Below are 6,188 nucleotides of genomic sequence, written 5' to 3'. Positions count from 1 at the left end.
AACAACAACAACAGCAGAAGAGCTGATGCCTTCAAATTGTGGTGATGGCAGAGAATACTGAAAATATCATGGACTGCCAGAAGAACGAACAAATCTATCTTGGAAGCAGTACATCCAGAATTCTCCTTAGAAGTGAGAATGGCCAGGCTTTGTCTCAAGTACTTTGGTTATGTTGTCAGAAGGGACTGTCCCTGGAGAATGATATCATGCTTCATAAAGTAGAGTGTCAGCAGAAAAGGGAAAACCCTCAAGGTGATGAATTGACACAGTGGTTGTGACTATGGTTCAAGCACAGCAAATACTGTGCAGATGGTGCAGGACTGGCCAGTGTTTCATTCTGTTGTACATCAGGTCGTTATGAGTTGGAGCCAACTAAAGGGCACCTGGTAACAACAACAATTACATCAAAGTCAGGAACTTGGGGAGAATGAGGCTTTTCCCTTTTTCAACTTCATCTGCTAGGTCCCAATTACTTTTGGATGTGCTCTTCTTATTCCAGTCAGCCTCATTTCTACAGAGGGGTTGTTGTTGTTGTCGTTGGTTGCCACCGAGTCGGACCCAACTGATAGCGACCCCTCCTTGGGTTGCGGAGGCAGTATCACTACAGAAGTAGATTGCCCAACCTTCCTCCCAAGGAGTGGCTGGGGGATTTGAACTGCCAGCCTTCTGGTTAACAGTCAAGTGCCTTAGCCATTACACTACCAGAGCTCCTTACAGAGGGATACAACGGTCTGCCTGAGTGACCAGGTGCCTGCACTCATGGACTTAATATAGAGGGGCACTGGATTGAAAATTCCATGAGTACAGGCACCTGGTCACTCAGGCAGACCATTGTATCTCCACGACCCAGCAAGGTACTTGGCACTTAAACCAAAAACCAAACTCACTGCCATTGAGTCGATTCTGACTCATAGCAACCCCCATTGTTTTTCCAAGACTGTAAATCTTTATGGAAGCAGACTGCCTCATCTTTCCTCTGCAGAGTAGCTGGTGGGTTTGAACCACTGACTTTTTGATTATCACCCAAATGCCTTAACCACTGCACCACCAAAGCTCCTTCTGGCATTTAATAGGAGCTCAGTAAATAACAGTTGAATGAATACATAATCTCCTTTCCAAACACCTTTTATGCAAGTCTAGTTTGAAAGAATCTTTAGTGGCTGCCATGCTTTGCAGCAGAGTGAAAGGTTAATATATTGCAAGCATAACTGTGATCATTCTGAGTAGTCATTTAACCTATTTACAGCAACCGAAAGATTATTATTCAGCTGTATGAAATTAAACAAGAAATAATTCATGCTTCATGTTCCATGTCCTTTGTAATGAGGCCTTTTTTTTTTTTTTTTTACCAGTTTAATTAGTTAGTGAAGGACAGCACACTTTCCACCTTTTGGCAAGAATTCTAAAGGCTTTAGAGAAAAATGACTCAGGAGGTGAAATAGCAGGACTCCTGGTGTTATTTATAAACTCTTTACTGAAAACTATTTCAGGGTCTGTAGCAGGGAATCTCAAGCACCATTTACCTTACCCCATAATTCTGGAGTTTGAGTATAAATGATGGAACAGATAATGACATGTTACCCCACAAAGTAGCATTAGCTTCCTTTATATCATCATTGGCCTTTCTTTTTCTTTTCTTTTTTTTTTTTTAAGAATACACACAAATGTGTAAATTGCAGTTTATCTTAACACAGAAGCATTTAATCAAATGTACTGTAATTATATTTTGGGTGGCTACTGAGAATAATCACTGTTTCTTCACTACAAGGATTGTCCTAGAAATTACATTAATGAGTGTCAACCATAAATAGCATTGGGAATTTCGCTGCATTTAAATGTTAAATTTGCATTCCAGCCTGCTAGATTCCCTATAAATGAATTGCCATGGGCCAGCATCTTTTCATGGGCATTGGCACTTAATAGGTATTCCTTGAACCAACTTTCACTTTAAGTGAAATGTATTTGCTTTAAAACGTATTTATTTCATAGGCTCCTTCTTACACATTTGTTTTCCTTTAGCTTGGAATTCACAAGGCTTTTCATATTTAGCTCATTTATTCCCTGACTGCATAATGGTTTTTGGAAGGTTATATTTTAGAAGGTTTAATGTCAGGGGGAAAAAAAAAAAAAAAACTCACCTCCTCCCTTTAGATAATCACTTAAAGGAACCGTGTTTAGCTGCCAGCTAGGAAGCTGCCAACAACCAGGAAAAAGGTTATTTGAATAAATAAAATGAAAGCATGTTAAAATAACTGAGCCAACATTCACCAAGTATCTCACCATTATCAACACCTAACTTTGCTCCATCTTCAAGGACTGTGGCTGTTTCAACATGTTTCTCTCATCCTTCTAGTTCTTTCTTCAGAAGCTTATTTGGAGGAAAACTTACTAATATTGCAGAATATTAGTCAAGTAGTTTGTCATCTTTTTATAACCATCTGCCTTACACAAAATATGAACACACTTAATTTGGATGAATTTGTGCTGACACATAAGCAAATACTGAGACTGGAAAGTGTGTACTGTGGCCCTTAGATACTCCTCAAGCCTGGAACTGAACCCACCCCCTGGCATCAACTTTCAGCCACACAATGGACAGGCTTATAAATGAATAATAACACTTGGGAATAGACTCCCAAGTACAATCAACCATACATGACCAAAAGGGCAGCACTTGCCCAAAAACAAAGCTCAGAAGGGGGAACGGGGCAGGAGAGGAGACCTAATGGAAATAGGGAGTGCAGGGGGGAAGCGGGAAGAGTGCTGTTACATTGAGGGGACTGCGACCAGTGCCACGAAACAAAACGAAGTGTGTATGAATTGTTGAAAGAAACACTAATATGCTCCATAACTTTCACCTAAACTATAATTTAAAAAACAAGGAATCCAGAGGAGCTCACTCCCAGCTCAGTTTTCTGACTTGCGTCTAAATTGATTCACGTCACCATTCGCATTTTCTTTGCCATGGTGCATAATATTCTTGGTATTTGAACTTTCATTATATTTTTAATGATGCTTCTTTTTAGGCAGGATTTTTTTTCTAGTAAATTTTATTCTCTAAACACATCTCCTGTTACCTGTGGTACAGCTTCATGTGGTCTGGACACTGGTAGTATGTAGGGATAGAACAAGCCCACATTGGCTCACTCTTATTCCAGCCAGAAATTACACTTCCCACAATGACCCCAAGAGGAATTTCATGGAGGGCTTGACTATATACTTTGAAGTCACCCCTAAAATTATTGGGTGCACTGTCCCCCCAAAAATCCCACTTCTCTTTCTAAACCAGTATAGCTTAATCAATCATGAATTTATATTGACCAAAACCAAATGACTGCCGTTGAGTAGATTCTGACCCGTAACAACCCTCTAGGACAGAGTACAACTGCCCCATAGGGTTTCCAAGGCTGTAACCTTTATGAAAGCAGACTGCCTCATCTTTATCTCATGGAGTGGCTAGTAGATTTGAATCACCAACTTTTTGATTAGCACTTGAGCACTAAACCACTGTTCCATTTATATCATATATCATAAAGTATTAATTGAGTGCCTATTAATAATCCCTACAACCATGTTGAAAGTTGAACATCATTAGCTGTGTTTTATAACTGAGGATACTGAGGCTGAATGACCTTATGCTCTGTCCCCCAAGTCACTGAGTTATTAAGGAGGAGAGTTTGAATTTAGACCTAGGTCTGTCTACCTCTAAATCCCAAGTTCTCTAAGCTGCAGCTCCCTGCCTAGGTCTGACTTCTTCTTGGCTGACATACTCAAGGGTATGTCTTTTCATATCCTTTGGAAATTATTTCCTAACGGTGAGCTGCTCTAATAACAATGCTGTAGTGTGTTTCCAGGGCTGAATATTGGCCTTCGAAGTAGGCTCATTCCTACCAACTTTCTATTTCTAAAAAGCATTTGATGATTCCCTGTTCAGAATTCACCTACCTGTCAAAAGATACTGTGAAATTTATCCCTAGGGATGCTTCACATTTCCCTGCCCTACCATCTCAGGTGCTCTCAGAAATTGAAACACAGGCTCTCCCTCAGTGCTAGTCTTTTAGATCAGCTGCTGTCACTGATAAAATGTCTCTTTGGAATTGCAGAGACAAAACTTCAAAGCAGCCAACAGGCCCACCCTCGCATCATCTCCTGTGGTTATCGGCAGTTGCATGGGTGAGATCTGATTTTCTGGAGTTGTTTTAGTTTTAGAAAATGTTCGTGGGAACATAGATGATGTCTGAGGAAATGCCTTCCTTAAGTCTCTAGTTCTAAAGGGAGGCAGCCAAATTCCCACCCATCCAGCACTCCAGTTCTTTCAGTCTGGGACAGAAGGAGAAGTTCAGAGGCCCAGAGAGGGCATGTACAAATATTTCTTGCCTCTGTTTTTTCAATGTGGAATTTGGAGCCTTTGGGGCAGGAATTTTTGTGTCATCCCACCATGAGCTGTCTGTAAGAAGCTCTGGACAGGAAGAAAACAGACCCAAGCTACTCAAGCTCTGTCTGCTGGAATTAAATGTCTTCCTGTTTCTTGATGTTCATGATTCTGATTCCTCCTCCATCCACCCACGGTGACTTCCATTCTTTGAAGCCCGTGATTCTGTCTTAACTCGGATACTAAATTTGACATTCATCAGTGCTGGCTGAAGATCGCCTGTGGCTTAACCTGTAGCCACGGGTGAGATTCAGCACCCAGAGCCACCAGGGACCTCAGCTCACTGCCCAGTGCCTCAATGTGGGTGGCAGAAACCCAGGCCTCAACAGGTGCCACAGCAAAAAAAAAAAAAAAAAATTGCCATTCACCCGATGCCCTCTGGGGCCCAGAGGATATGCTCCCCACCAGTTTCACCTAATTCTAAAATGTCACTGTTTCTGTTAAGATGCTTCTAGCTACTACCAAAGTAAACACACAGATTTGTCCCTTCTGGATGTGCTATGAGCTTACTGCATAAAGAGCCTTTTGGTTTTAAAGCAGATTTCTAGCCTTTCTACTAGGAAGTTTAGTTAACCTCATCCGCATGCCTTCCAGAGAATTCCAGAGGCTGGCTGTTATCATCGGGCTGTGGTCCTTGTTGCCTCTCTCCCTTTGACTATGCTTCTTCCCCAACTGTCTCCTCGTGGCCATGGCTGTTTACACAACTCTACCTCCATGTTTCCCTGGAGCATCCCTCCAAGGTGCAGCTCTAATCACACCCTGTCCTGCCCATTGGCCCACAGTGGCTCTCATTTTTTAACATCATTCTATCTGTTTTCAGCCAGACGTTTAGAAACTTCCATTGTTGGTCACCAACTTTATCAATAATTAACCCAGATTACCCCATATATCAATCAAACTAGAACACATATGTGCTCTGTTCCTTTCAGCTGGAATGTCTGTGCCTAGTCTCTGTCTGCTGACACCTGACTGCTTGTGTTGGGTGTTCTTTTACCGATCCATATCATTCTTCACTTTTTTCTATCTTGTATTGTGCCCTGGGCTAACTTTTAAAGACTACATTAACAAGTCACCTTGCCCTCACCTTGGGTCTGGGCAATGAGAGGCTCAATAGGATATTGGGGGGAGGAGCTATGGTAGCATAGTGCCTAAGGCACTTGACTGCTAACCAGAAGGCTAGGGGTTCAAACCCACCAGCCACTCCTCGGAAGGAAGGTTGGCCAATCTACTTCCGTAGTGATATCGCCTCGGAAACCCAAGGCGGGGTCGCTATGAGTCGGGTCTGACCTGAAGGCACGTAACAACAACAACAACATAGGATATTGGGAAACACTAGCAAAGGTACTCATCCCAGTGGCTCCTTTCCCTGGCTTCTGTTACCAGCAACCACGGCTCTTTAGGCAACCCTATCTTTCAGCTGTAACTGGGTTCCAATAATCCTTTCCTCTCTCTTTGCCCTTTGAGGTCTAGGAGTGTTAATAGCTCCCCATTGTTGCTAGCCCTGGAGTGCTTCACCATCCCTTTTTGGTTTTGCTTCACCCCGACCATTCTTTGTAAATAATCCTTTCATTATATTCTTCAAGGGACCTTCTTGAAATGTCCCATCTCTATCCTACAAGGACTCTGAGAGTCCACTTAATGCACAAATCAAAAATCTTTGCTGGTTTAATTAATTCATTCAACAAATATACTGTCACTATCTATTGGGTGCTATGTTATAGGCACTGATGATGACACAGTGGGGAACAAAACAGAG

At 42.1% G+C, this 6,188-nt stretch overlaps 1 protein-coding gene and 1 non-coding gene across 2 annotated transcripts in view; both read left to right on the top strand.

The window, feature by feature from the left end:
* Positions 1-6,188, top strand: part of CPQ (carboxypeptidase Q) — a 554,741-nt gene that overhangs the window by 536,929 nt on the left and 11,624 nt on the right. The gene's annotated exons all lie outside the window — the stretch shown is intronic.
* LOC122152236 lies at positions 4,636-4,763 on the top strand. Its single transcript, XR_006164470.1, has one exon. It is a non-coding gene; the product is annotated as a small nucleolar RNA ACA64 (small nucleolar RNA).

Source organism: Orycteropus afer, unplaced genomic scaffold (assembly GCF_000298275.1).
Source record: "Orycteropus afer afer isolate SDZICR_OR568_19922 unplaced genomic scaffold, OryAfe1.0 scaffold00021, whole genome shotgun sequence".
Taxonomy (NCBI): Eukaryota; Metazoa; Chordata; class Mammalia; order Tubulidentata; family Orycteropodidae; genus Orycteropus; species Orycteropus afer.
This window is presented reverse-complemented; position numbering and strand designations above follow the sequence as displayed.